General features: G+C 36.4%; 1 protein-coding gene across 5 annotated transcripts in view; it reads left to right on the top strand.

Moving 5' to 3' along the window:
- Positions 1-15,372, top strand: part of slmapa (sarcolemma associated protein a) — a 62,613-nt gene that overhangs the window by 4,968 nt on the left and 42,273 nt on the right. The gene's annotated exons all lie outside the window — the stretch shown is intronic.

Here is a 15,372-nt window from a genome sequence, read left to right as displayed (position 1 = left end):
CCTGGTGCTCCAGATGGCCAGTCCACCCCTGAACTGCACCATGGTATTATAATGGCAGAAATGTATATTCATATCGAATATTTTTATATTAATGTAGACATGTATAAAGGAGTAATGGAATATAATTACAGCATTTTTTGTAAAGCTGTAGCATTTGTGCATCTGGATTTATACTAAAATATAGTACAAAAAATATAGCACAAATATACAGATTTGTGCATATGTATTGTATTTATAGTAAAAAATGTATTCCGGCTAGTTACATTTGGCCATGGTAGTGAGGTGCTATATGCGTGCGTGGTTTTACCAATGGTTATCATGATCTATTGCCTTGATACTATGGATGACAAATGGTGAACTGAAATAACTCAAACAGTCAGAATATTAAAATTTTACCCTATGAGGTTGTTTAATTTTTTTTTTACATTTTTACTGTTTTTGTTAATGAACATAAATTTACATCTGTATCCCAACTCAAGCTACTGTCAAATGTGCATTTCTAAGAGGCATAACACATAATATTATTAATATTGCAGCACGTCATCTAAGTCAGGACACACAAACTATCAACCTGCAGAAACTAAGAAATATTTTTGATTTCTTTTAAGGAAAAAAGACTGAAAACTATTTTACTTAAGTTAACTTGTGCCTATTTTGATGTAGAAACAAATATTTTATCATCATTATAAATAATTTGAATATTCAACCTCAGATTTGTGAAATGTTAACCTGTTTGGCAAGTCTTCTGACAATAAAGAGTATTATAAAAACACATTTAACTGTCTGGTTTCTACAACTTTCATTCAGGAGCGAAAATCTACCTTTGAAAGAAATAAAGATTTGACATTTATTGTAATGATTATCATCAACATCGACTGATAAAACATTTTATTGTGATAATTCTTTGGCCATATCGCCCAGCCCTAAATGTAAGGACATCTTTATTTGTTGTTAGTACAGTTTTTGTACATGTGTAAAGAGGTTTTCTGTGCGTCTGGCAGTGTGTAGTTGTTTTGCATGTGAAGAGGAAGTATTTGAGTGAAGCTTTATCGCCATCATTCTCGGCTATAATTTCTCAGCTTTCAACAGCAATCTCTGTTGTGAAATAATTGCAGTTATGGTTGCTAACTTCAGTCGGGTAGATTAAGGTGTGGTGTTTGAATTAAGGGAGTGCTGCGCATTACAAAACCAGGTGAGACAATTAACCCTTCACAAACAGCATTTGCTTTTACTGAAAAAGTTTAATCTGCTAAATATTACCAAACAATGTTTATTTGAAAAGAACCGCAGGCTTTGATGTCGTAAATACAGCTCAAAATTAATTTTATTTTGTAATCGCGAACCTTACTTGAACCCTAACGGTGAAATTCCTATAACTGTAACAGCATATATTCCAATATAAGCCTTATATATTCACCCCATGTTTTATATATTAACCTTTAAAGTTAGTGTGTTTGATAATCTTGACTGAATCTCATTTGATTTAATACATAAATGCATAACTACATTTTTAGCTCACATAAAAATCATGAACTGAATCCATGTTTCTTGGTTACAGCGGTGAGATGCATTGTTGTTATGGTTTATATCCATCTAAATGTCTATTTCTGCTCATAGAGAACTGGATGCACTCCTACATTTAAATTTGTTTGTCAATTCCCAACACTTTGCATTATGTCTGTGGCATTAGAAGTGGATGCCATTTCATCATTATAATTGTCATTTAGTTTATTTAAAAAAAATATAAAAAATAACTAAAAATCCAATATGTTTGTAATTTTCTCGTTTTATAGCCACAGAACAAGTACACATGCTTACATCCTTTCACCTATACATAATCAATTTACACTTTTTAAAGGCAGCAAAGCATAAAAAATAAAATAAAAAAAAAGAGATAGATGAAAATAATAATAAATAAGTAAATAATAATAAATGAATTTGTTACAGACAGTGTTTACAAAGTCTTTTTCTGTAAGGTCTACATTAGTTTATTATTAACTTATAATTGCTGTTACTTGTCAGTTGTTGAGATATTTTCTAACTGCATTTGCTGGGCTTTTTTCCTCCCTTAATCCATTTACATCTGGGTCTGAGTTGCTCTCATTTTATCAGCTGCTTCTTGTTATTGACAGTGTAAAGAATGAGAGTCCTAGTAGCGTCCCCGTGTCCTCTCTGGGATGAGGTGTCCACATATAGGACAGTGCAGGAATGACCTGAAGAAACTTTGCTCTTATTGGCAAGGTCTCTGTCGGAAAGAGGTGCCAAGATGAAGCTTTCTAAACTGGGCCAATCAATTGTTGGTCTAATGTGAAATAGTGCCAATCTCACCACCTGTTCACTGGCTTTGTAAAACGGTGTAATACACATGTGGGCATTGCTGAAAAGCTGGCAATTGCAACTGTGTGCCTGAGAATGTGGTTTGTATTTATAGACATCAATCAAAGTTGCACAGCCGCTAATAGAGTGTCCGGATGACTGCTCTTACGTCTGACTGTGCTGTTTCTTCTAATGGATATGGCAAAATGACACCCATGAGATGAAGCCAGTGTGTTTCCCAGATACACTGTCCTGCCAGACTCTGGACTGTCATCCTTTCCAAATGTCCATGCTCTGGTTAGACCAGTTTTTAATTAATGTAATTCACTTTTCATTATGTTTTCCTTTAGTGTTTGGAGTTTGTGAATGCCCAGGTTTGCTTTGATCTTGCTTGCATTGTGTTCAACGGATCACAAAACTCGCGGTTCGGATTGTATTGCGGTTTTCAAGTCACGGATCGGATCATTTTTCAGATCAGCAAGAAAATATATATTTTGGGGGATGGTGGGATGGGTAACTTTGCTTTCCATTTATTACTTAAAGCACACTTTTAGTACTCCGATACTACAGAAAAAACCGACTTGCCTAACTAATAAAGTTCGAACATTGTTAAAAGCAAGTGAACAACAAATGCAATAATTAAATGTAAATAACACTATAATTGTCAAAATACCCGTCTCTGCAAATATTCTCGTGATCGGTCATTATTGGTAAATAAACAGCTTTAACAATGATTAATCTATATTAAATATAGAAAGTGAACACAGTGAATAAACAAAACTTAGAAATAAAACAAACTTTATTTATACCATATATGTTCATTTGGTCGCTTTTGGGTCATTTTACTGATTGTAATTATTGTATTTTCAGTTTACTGCTGGACACATGAATGGGTCTCTACAGAATGGATATAAACCTGATCTACTATTCCTGTGCTATATATAAATATATACTATCCCACTATCCTTTCTGTAACTATTCTAATGACAGAAGTTTTGCTTCGGTTACATGTGCGGATCCCACACTTCTGTATGCCAACTAGGACTACGTTTTCAATATTTGGCTTGAACAACCAGTAGCATTTACTTGAAGTGACCACGTCTAAATGCTCTTACTGCTTTGAGCTGTGTGCTAGATCCATTTGAACATGTAAAAGAAAAAATTTGACCATGTAAACGAAAACGAGGATAGCACTATACATGCATCGTCATCATGACAGTGCAAGAGTTGAGCCTAGATCGGTATATAGATAGTCATGTGAGATCATGGCGGTCTGTTTTCCGGTTATTGGTATCACTAGGTTTGTTATTTTTATGTGATCCATAGTATCAGTATGTAAATATCATATCCAAATGTGAATATTACCATCTGCTCAGTCTAAATTAAAACGAGCCTTTTGAAATGACTGAGTTTTACCTGGGAACTAAATATCAGCAAGTCTTATTGTGAATTTTATTCATGCATCATAATTAGGTTTGTTTACATGTGTTAGGTTTTTGCCTGATGCCTTGGAAACACCAGAGGAGAGTTAATTCATGTGATGTTGGTCTAACATCACTGATCAATTATTCATTGCTTGGAAAAGTAATTTTCATTCATGCTATTAACTAGAAATTATTAATTTTATTGATCCTATATTGGTCGCACATATGAATGATCTCATGTAATAGTAAATTCTGCTTTTTGCTGCTGTTTTTGTGCGTGTACCTGATATATTGATCGAGAGTTTTCCTTTTGCACTTAAGTCTCTTACGGTTTCATTAAATTGTGTTTCTCTCCATTAGTCTTTGTTGCTGATCATCTCCTCCATATTAGCATTTTTAGCTGAAGGCTGTTGCATATTTTCTGTCAAAGTGTGAGTTCTGTTGTCGAGTCTTAAAATAGTCTGATTCCATTTGCACCCCGTTTTTACAGTCTGTTGTTATTATAGGCAGCACCAAGTCCAGGACAACTGTCTAGCAGCTGACTTTAGCTATCAGCGCCTCCTTCTTAATATGAACTCACCCAGCGCCCCGCGGAGCGACCCACACCCTGGATCTTAGCAGCTGTACAGGACGCCGTCTCTCTTCTCAAGTCACCTTTAATGATATAAAGTGCTTTATATAAGGGCCCTTTCATACCTACCTCAAAGTAGAATCAAAATTACAAGTGTGAAACCTCCCCCGGACCAAACAAACGAAATTTGGTCAGACGAAAAGAGGTAGTCTCGGTCCGGATCAAACTAAGCAAAGGTTTGGTTCGTTTCTAGTGTGAAAGCATTTTCTGTTTGGTTTGGACTTTCAGAACATTTACAGGAAGTTCCTGTGGTTCCCGCAGGATTGTTTGCAGTCTTCTCCTCCTCTCCTGCCGGCGACAATAAAATGTTCGCACAACGAGGACGTTCATTTGGCGAATTTGAACTAGCCTCGAGTATAGTTGGTGCTGCAGGGAGTAATGCCGTAATAATAAGAGTATAGTGGCAACTAGGGCTGGGTATTGACACAAATTTCACAATTCGATTCGATTTCGATTCACAAGCTTGCAATTCGATTCGATTTCGATTACGATTCGATTCGATTCAATATCGATTATTTTGGATATCAGGTAAAATACATTGCAAATTTTCTCAAGGAAAACAAATCTCTTAACTATTATTGTAACGGAGTCAGTTGTAGCCTATAGGCTTCATTAGCCTACTATAATATTGAAGGTAAAAATGAATTGATTTGTATACAAACACTTAAAATACACTTTTATTTATTTTTATAATAATAAAGTTATATGAAATTATATAAAAATTTAAATGGTGGCTGTCATAAAAAACTTTCCAGATTTATTCAAACATGCATTAAATATTGAAGAACATTAAACATTATAATGAATATGTAATATGGTGCATATATTTAACAAAATGCTCCTCTCTAGAGTAAATTTTTCTAGCTGACTAACGAGTTTATGGTCACTATATGGTTTTTCTGAGGTAAATGTGAGTTACATGACATTGTTTACTAACGTCTTTCCACGGTTGAAACAGTGATTGAGCGATTCCATGTGACATGATACGGACTTCGATAAGTTGTACTCTATCTTTTAACACACTTTCAGATGCTCATTCATGTTTATTTCGCGCTGTAACTGGTGTTATTAAGGTGGAAGAGAAGATCATGTGCGCTCGCGCTGCTGCTTCTCTTGAGCTGAGCTGCGCCAGAGCAATCTCACGCCACAGCGCCAAAACGGTAATTATGTTTTTGAATTTCGTAAGAAAATTGACGTAATTTGAAATCTGAGACTTTGTTTCATATCAATAATAACAAAGCACAAAGATGATTGCGATTTATTGGATTGGATGCGCGCAACAATGTTCCATTCATTCATCAACTGAAAACAGGATGACTAATCGATTCTTGGGATTTAAGAATCGATATCGTTTCGTAAAAATGAGAATCGATTAAAATCGAGAAATCGATATTTTTTGCCCAGCCCTAGTGGCAACGATATGCGTCTGTTCATTCATTCTTGTCAAAGTTACCCGCCGAATTGACAACACAGACTCGCATCCGTTTACAAACCAGTCAATGTCAAGATGCAGCCCACATAGATGATGACGACAGGACGCAAGTACGTCATGTAAAGTGCTTTAGTGCGCTCACATAATTGCTATGTGAAACCAAACCAAAACTTACCAAATGTATCAAAACATGAACTTTGGTTCGGACCTTGGTGCGGACTTTCAGGTGGGAAAACACCCTTAGAGTCTGTATGGTAAACTAGCTTATTCACAGTAGTGAATTTTGGTTGCATATGTTAATTTGCTGTGGTGACAAGCATACGTGATATAATGTCCTGTTTCAGCAAGTTTTCTAATAATTCAGAATAAACAGCAAATCTCTGCAGTAAATGTTATATTTGCAGACACTTACGATGCCGACCACCAACAAATCATAGGCCTCTATCTGGGAAAAAACTCTTGTGTGAGCGCTGTGATCTAATGAGATCTTGTCAACACAATTAATAATAGCATTAATTGTGAGACATCTTAATTGGATCATGTTATCTATGTAAATCCATCCTGTCATAATCTCTTAAATGTAAAGCTTTCGACACCACACAAAGCTCTCGCATACTTGTTACCACCCTGTTAATTTGCTGATATGCAGATTGGAAGCTCATACTGCAATTTATATTTCAAACATGTATCATGCACTGTTTTATGATATACACTTAATTTACTTTGCAAATCCTCATGTTTTCGTCCAAACCCATTGCTAGCGATCTCTAAGATCACTGCATTCTTCTTTTGGTTTCCAAGTTACTGTAAACACACTTTCATTGGTCTCCTTATTTGTAGCTTTTAAATCAATCCCATTTTCAACTTTTATTATTTGCAGGGCATAAATCTGCCAACAGGGTCTATAACATCCCTGAAAAAAATTAATATTGACAGCTAGCTGTTGAAATAAATAGCCTACTGCAGTCGAAATTTTTTCCCTCACCACCTCCGCTTCAGATGACGCTCACAAGGGTTGCCAGATTGAGGACACACAACTGTGATCTCTTGCCTAGTTTGTTTGCTGGCTTCCATGGCTGCAATACTCTGTGTTTTTCACCAATTGACCCTATGCAGGGAGTTTGATTGACAGACGATCTGACCAATCATAATCCGCCATCTGCCGAATCCATTTTTGTCCGACATGGCAGTCAGGAGAGTTAGTAGATTAACTTCGGTGGATATGAACTTGAAAAACGGTGTGTACTGACGTCTTCCCGTGGTTAAAACAACACTCCTTATGCTCATTTGTTTATTTGATGCTATAAATTAACTAGAAGGAAGAGATGATTAGTTCACCAGGAGCTTTAACTGAGCGATCTGTCAGACACATTCAAGAGCCACAAAACGGTATTTATTGTTTAAATTTCGTTAAAATTACCAAATTTGAAAGTTGAGACTTTGTTTCATATCAAAAGTAACCTGGTCTGTCAGCGCGTTGTCAGTGTCCTCTTTGCTCCGATGTATGTTTCACTGTGTGAGAACATGATGGGGCGTGAGAGCGGCATGGCTTGTCGGACATAGCAACACTAACTAAAGGGGGTAGGTCTTTGCGAACGGTCAATTGGCAACCCGGGATGTTGAAATACAATTGGGTAGACTGTAGGACTGTGTATCACCAACAATGTCACGATACGATACGCATCACGATACTAAAGCCACGATACGATACTAAAGCCACGATACGTATCACGATATGGATCAATTTGGAATTTCAGAGTAACAGTTTATATGTTTATTGTATAACCAGTGTTATAACAGTTGTGATCACTGAAAAACTATTTAGTTTTTGTCATTAAAAAAACAATGAGTTAAATGAAATAAAAAAATTAAAACTATCTTTTGTTGTTTTGACAACAATATTAATTACAGACATATGGCTTCTGTCCCTTTAAGAGCTAGTGCACGGATCCTGATTTCATTATACTGTCCCATCATGCGTTTTATGCTTAAGACATAACCGACTGTGTTTAGAGGATACTCAAGACCGAAATGTTTGACATCATTTTGCATGTTTTTGTTTGTTAAAGTGATATAATCTGCGAAAAATAACTTTTGTTACTTGTGAGCTGTTTGTGAGCGCGTCGAGTATAAACGCCTGGTCCGTTTGGGGAGGTGCGCGCACAGGCAGCGGAGACTCCAGGCGAAAGTATAAACAAGCCTTCACGCTCTTTGTGAAATTGCGTCTCGCAGAAAGTTTTAAAATGACTGATCTGATTTTATAGTCTGTGTGGATTAATTTACTCATACAATCTACATGCTAAAGTGCAGGACTGATTAAAATTATGCGCAATACCCGCAATCCCGCGCTGAAATTCGAGCCCTGAATTGGCTACATAAGCACAACAGTATCGATACGCGCATCGTCAGTAGTTCATGACGATGTATCGTTGTATCGATATTCTGAGCACAGCCCTAGTAGACTGGCAGTGGGCGGGATCACACTGACCAAAACACAAACACACATTCCGACACAGAACGTGCATTTCCAAGTAGAATAACTGGCTGCGTCGTTTTTCAGAGAAACAAATATTTGAACTCTGCATGCTTACTAAATCATTGCAAACATATTATGGTATTTTTATGTCATGACATGTCCTTATTATTCTGAATTGCCAATATGTTGTCATTTTTGGTCGAAAATCAAAAACTGTCACTTAAATACAGTGTAATACTGATGTATTTGACTATTTGGCCAACGTTGAAATACAGTGAACCTGTGCATGAAACCACTCTACGAGAGATGCTGTCGTGACAAGCCAGGGAAAGGGGGTTCGTCATTTGAGATGACTCCAGGTTTTCCAGGGAAAGCACTCACAACACAGCCTTTTGAAATCTTAAACCGCACTTAGGGTTGAGTCGTTCTGCTCCGGTAGTGAATTTTAAATCTCCACTGGGTCTGATCAAATGTTCAGAGAATACACTGAATAGTTTGCCTTTATCTGTTTATGGTAATGATGTTTTTGCGGCAGTAGTTTTCATTCATTCAGGTCATTAAATAATGTCTGCAAAATTTTTTCTTGCAAGAAATTTTCCATTTATTTTCTGTGTTAAAATAGTGTTTACATACGATACATCTCCTTCCCAGGCTCTTATTGATTTGCCTGGTTCTGCTAAAGAACTCTTGAGGATTAAGGTTAAGGTTGCTTTATTGCCTGACCTGCTGATTAGCAAGCAACGAAGCTTAGCGGGTTAGTGTCTTCGCCAGAGCTGACCTGCTTTACACAGGCTGTACCGATCAATGTTAATTTCCTCAGCCAGGCTGTTTGTTTTCCATCCCTGGATGGAGCTCTTTTCAGGTAGGAATGATTTAGGTGTAGACTTGCTTTTGAAGCTTAAACTCTGCATTCCTTCAGAATCTCAGTGTTGGATCTGAGAGCTTTTCTCAAGGAATAAATCTTGTGGACTTTGGCTGATATGGCAAAGGAAGACTAACACAGACAATATGATGTGAGCTTTTGTTCTGGGGCGCTGAGCGATATGGCCAAAAATATTAACACGATTATCATACATTATTGATATCATGATATTCATTTACTATTAATGGGAAAGGAAATATTTCCACATATTTGTTCGATCTTGAGAATGAATGTAAACTTGTTTGTTCACAATTAAACTCCACAGAGTAGCTAACTTTTAATTTAGGGCCCTATGAAATCTGTTTTATTTTCCCCTAAAATTTTCCACTTAATTTTTTTTAATGATTTATAACAAATGAAGCTTTTAAAATGTAATCAAATAAAAAAAATAACGATTAATTTACAACAAAACATTGCATTTTTCTTTGTTGTCAAATAAGATGCTGCACAACATAACTTTATAAATTTAAAACATGGCTAAAAATATTTTGGTTGTATGATATTCCTTGGAAATATCATTATTATTATTACTTTAAGTAGTACATTGTAGTATACAGTAGTGATATATTTCTGTCTTAATTTCTTGAAGCTAAACTGAACTTTTATCTGGATGGTGTAAAGATGAAACGGTGAAAAGCTTGTGAAGTGACTCTCAGAGCAGCTCTGGAGATGAAGTTCATGTGTTAATGTCCTCATATATTGAGACGGCATGATGCTGAAAACGCAATGAGCGTCACGTGTGTGTGTGTGAGAGTCTGTGTATCAGACTAAACCGCACCGTTCATTCACACAGAGACACACAGAAATCATGTTTTAGCAACATGCACTGACTGGCTGTTGTCTCGTTTATTTCTGCTGTGTGATTGTTAGATTAATCCATATCGAGTAAAAAATGTCCAGAGCTTATCGTTATCAATGTTAATTTTACCGCAATCTTGATATATCGCTTATCGCCAAGCCCTATTTGAACTATTTTCAGTAGAACAGTGAAGTAATGGATTTCACTGAATCTCCTTGTAATAAAAACGAGCTTGCACAGACAACGTGTGTCAGACATAAACATTAACATGCTGTTTCAATATTTCAGAGTTTGTGTATATGTTTGTGCTGTTTATACAATATGACACTATGTTTGGAGATTGAAGACTAGATCAGTGTGCAGTCTGTTATATTTACATATGTTCTTTGCAGACACTGAATGTCAACACCTGACACACGTTGACTTGAATAATTACGTGTAAAAAAATCTTTAAGCAATTGTTTACTTTTTTGAGAATGTTGTTTTATCACATTTTGTTTTTGCAAATATTAACCCATTTTCATTTTTAACATTTCATATTACATATTTAAAGCAACACCAAAGCTTTTTTCCTCTGTGGTCCCCCTACAGGTTGGAAGTGGAATTGTCCATTACCGCTGTCGTAAATAATTTAGCTTACCGTCGCACGCACGCTATTTGTTTATCCAGCGCCGGATTTGGAAAAAACGATGTCCACAGACAAGGTAGAGTATGATGCATGATTTTATGAAAGTATGATGTATTGCAACATCAGAAACGAAGAAAAACGAAATAATATTATAACGCTTGCCGTAAAGCAAGTCAAATTTCGACTTCATCATTCGAACTACAGATCCGCTACCCGATCTGGCAAACTTGCACAGTGCGGTTATTGCAGATAAAGGGCCGCAAAGCGAATGCAGAAGTGCCATTCACCCTGTTACGAGTTGATGAACCACTGAAACCATTTTGGAAACATTATTTTAAGGTAGTACAAAATAATCTTTGGTGTTGCTTTAATTTTAATAAAGGAGTGTATATTAGTTGCCTTTATGTTGTCAACCATCCAACTAGAGTAAAAAATGCCTTTGTTAAACCATTCTACCAGCAGAACTGAAGCTGATGATCCACCTCCTTCTTCCCATGATCCCCTTTCCTTTTAATTATCAGTCTTGGAAGTGTTAATTGCACAAATCTTCTCTGCACTTGTTTGCACAGGGTAATAGTGCCTTTCCGTAGAGCTTATATAAAAACCTGCACTCAAAATAGTTCCAGGACTCACATTTGACCATGTTAATAATGAGGTGGAGTATAAGGAGATTTCTTGTAGGATAAATGACGACCTTCACACTGTTCTCAGGAATACTGACGCCTGTTTGAGATGTGCTGAATAAGTTCACATCAGATTTGTGTTGGAGCTGCTGTGCTGAGGCCGTCAGAGACTGTGTCTCTGTGCTGGAATGCTAATGTGATCTTTGACGATGGGATGTGGGGGCGAATCCCTGACATAAAAATGAGCCCTCTCTCTCTCTCGCTCTTTTCCCTCACACTATATCTCTCTCTTTATTTCACTCACCCCCTGGGTAGTCGCCACTTCACAGTCACTGTGACAGATGCAGGTGCTTTAGTGATGGTGTCCTAGTATAATAAATGAATATTTAACACGCCAGCTGTTGATTAATGAAGGGAAGCTGAAGTTCCTCCTCAAACTGCTACCGCTTGACTATAATTATATGACACATCAAGTATTTTACACTACTTAGTAAGGCAGGGTGAAAAATGAAAAGCATGAATTGAAAACAGGTTTGAATGATTTTTGGAAAAAAACAGACTGTTTTTCTGCAATATATATATATATATTAGGGCTGTCAAACGATTAATCACGAAATCCAAAATAAAAGTTTGTGTTTACATAATTTATGTCTGTGTACGGAGTATTATTATTTTCTATATATAAATACACACACATGCATATATATATTTAAGAAAATGTGTTATTTATATATAAAATATTTATATATAATATAAATTATATATAATATAAATATATATACACAGTATATACATGCAAATATTTCTTAAATATATACATGCATGTGTGTGTATTTATATATAGAAAATAATTATACACCGTACACACACATGTATTATGTAAAAACAAACTTTTATTTTGGATGCGATTAATCGCGATTAATCGTTTGACAGCCCTAATATATATATATATATATATATATATATATATTGCGATATGAAAACCGTTTCACCAGATGACTTGGTTATATTTGGAAAGAATTAAATCTCAGGGTGTATGTCAATAAAATGTTTTATGTCAAAGAGGTTTGGCTTACATATATTTTTGGCAATCCCTGCATAGTGCATGAATGTTTTTATATTTCCTGTATTTAAATAATCCTTAATTTATCAATAGATATTGTTCAATCTAATTGAAGTATAATTTTTTATTGTTCAGGGCTGCCTGTCAGGTTTACCGAAAAATATTAACCTGATATGAACCATGGGGAAGGTGTTTGTCATGTTTCATTTGTCTAATTTACTTAGTTTTTCAGTTGTTGCATTGTTAACATTATGGTCTTTTAGAAAACTGAACAAATGTAAGCGTAGTGACCACAATAACCTCAGAATACAGCCAGAACAACCGTTAGCAAGAGGAAATAGGAGGGAATATGCTGTGTCATTTGTGCTTCTCCATTCTTTCTCATTTGCTTTTACACTTACTAATTCTGGGTGTTTAAAGTCGCTAAGCAAAGTTGAAGGACCGTACATGGCATCCCGCTATATTTGGATCCAGCTGATGCTTTCACACATTCTGCTTCTGGATGCATTACGTTGCTGTTGCCTGGCTTAAAGTTTTTGCATTAGGGTTGCACGATATTGAAGAAAAATGCGATAACTTGTTAAATAATGCGATATTCGATACGATTATGCTTTAAGCGTGTGATATAAATTAATTATATTTAAAAACTGAATATTATGTAACCAACATGCATGTTTCTCATTCTTTTTGTGAGAAGAAAGCATCCCAATGACTTCTGAAAGTGAACAGCAGTGTTTTACTGTGGCATTGCATAAAAAGTAAGTGTCTTTTTAATTTCAGTGTACACCAGGAGGGTTTAGGGTTTCAGGTAGGCCTACATTAGGTTTATTTAACAACAGAAAATGTATCAAATGTAAAAATAAAACACTGCTTAGTTATCACTGTATGAATTAAATATCAACTGATTCTTAGTAAAGCTACAAAAGTTATTCAGTCAAGAGCAGTGAGTGATTTTCTCTTTCTTTTGTTGTAGTGATTAACATTAAGCACACAGACAGAAGCAGGTTTATTAGTTTGCTGTCACTTTAAGAGCTGCACAGATCCAATATATTACACACACGCTTTCCTTCTCAACCGTTTACTCCACTGAAGATATAACTGTTTTTACGTGAATTCTCAAGACGTGCATTTTGACATAATTTTGTGTGTATTTGGCCATATAGCTGAATTCAGGATCACATGCTGTTTGAGAGGCGACTTACTGTGTGTGTGTGTGTGTGTGTGTGTGTGTGTAAAAGTACTTTGCTTATTTCATTTAGTAACATTAAGAATGTCACACGTATGTAACAGCCATGTGTCCAGTCAACTCTCTGCTGTCCGCGTCTACCTAAAACTTGGACTTTTTGTAATATTTTGGAGTATTGAAATCACAAGCCGTTGCGATATGCATATCACAGGGGTCCTTGAAATCCTTGAAAATTTGGGAATCTGAAAAAAAAAAAATTCAAGGCCCTGGAAAGGTTTTGCAAATAAACACACACAGATACAGGCCCTTGAAAGTGCTTGAATTTATTTTGTGCAAGAAGTTTTCTTGAAAAAATTCCATATTATTTCCTCCGGTCCGCTAATGTGTTATTTCATCAACACTTCGTGGCCTATCCGTACTAGCTTGCTTGATTTACGTTAGTTACGCGCATTTATGCGTTAAGTTGTGTTTCCCGCGTGAGGTACTTTGTGTTGTACGTTGCCATGACGAACGAAAAAAAAAAGCTTTTTTGCATAGTTGTGTTTGACGCATGAAAACTGTAACAATGTATCTTACAAGGTAGCACGATGTAACCTTGCTCTCACTTGAAATGTGTCCCCACATTAAGTCCTTGAATTTGAGGGTATTGGACCTGGAAAGTCCTTGAATTTGAAGCTAACCAAGGTGTGGGAACCCTGATATCATATGTACATTTGCAGCATTTCGATATATCGTGCAGCTCTAATTTGTGTTTATAAAGTATAATGCATTTCTGAATCAAAACCGTCCTATACGCACATGAGAGCTAATCTGTGTTTTCTCTAAATTAACACTGGTTGCTTATTAACAGTCGCATCACCAATATCATGCGGTTTCCATGCCAATCCACATGTAAGACACAGACACAGATATCACATTTCGCTCCCGTTAAGATGGAGGATGAGATACCGCTCGACTCCGGCTCAATCATACAGCCAGTCAGTACCGTGATTTGAAGTGAAATGCTTGTTAAATGTTAGACACTCTATTAAAGGCTAAAAATGTTCTGCGTCCTCATAAAGACAGGGTTTGTAGTTCTTAATCTCGCGCAACCTTGATCTCATTGTATTGAAGCAGACAGCGTTCATCCTGTGGCTTAACCTGATGAACCTGTTAACAGTGATGCCCACATAGTGACACGTGATGTGGGATGTTGGCGGTGGGTGGAAATGAATGTCACTCTTAATGTAGTCGTGCTTGACAGTGAATCTATTCATCCAGCTGAGCGAAGAAGTTCAGAGTTGAACCGAGTACATGAAACAATTACTCTGGTGAAAATTATGGGCACAAAGCCAGGTCTCCAGTGCCCTCGCTGGTTATTTTCTAGTATGTGTGTCGCCGATCAGGGATGTTGTACGTAGCAGAGTAAACGAGTTGCAATTCAGCAATTAAGGACGTTATTGGTTATTTTAAGCGATGCAAAAGGATGTAGTGTAACGACGCCCAGTTCCAGGAATGCACTAATATTTTGTTGGTAGGACCAGTTTGTAACAATTATCAGTTAACAACACTAAGTTAAGGAAAAAATATGAAAAAAATGCACCGCTTTCTGCCAGGACTTTTACGTGCTTTTCCCAAATCACGGAAGTGAACTCGACGTCCGGGTTAGCGGTAGCATTAGCCATCAGGCAAGTGTTATTTAAATAAACTCCTGACGTACTTACAAACTTTCCAATGCCTTGTTTTATGAGTACAGAACCTATTTGTACTACTGTAGAAGTTTGGTCCATTCTGGGCATTATTAGTGCGGTAATTTACCAGATACAGCCTTGGATCCATTAGCGCCTGCACTAAGCCATCCGGCTGATATCTCTAAATAAGCTCTAACTTTAA

The sequence above is a fragment of the Squalius cephalus genome, assembly GCF_949319135.1.
Source record: "Squalius cephalus genome assembly, chromosome: 22".
NCBI lineage: Eukaryota > Metazoa > Chordata > Actinopteri > Cypriniformes > Leuciscidae > Squalius > Squalius cephalus.
Note: the sequence above shows the minus strand (reverse complement) of the source record. Positions and strands in the feature narration are given on the sequence as shown.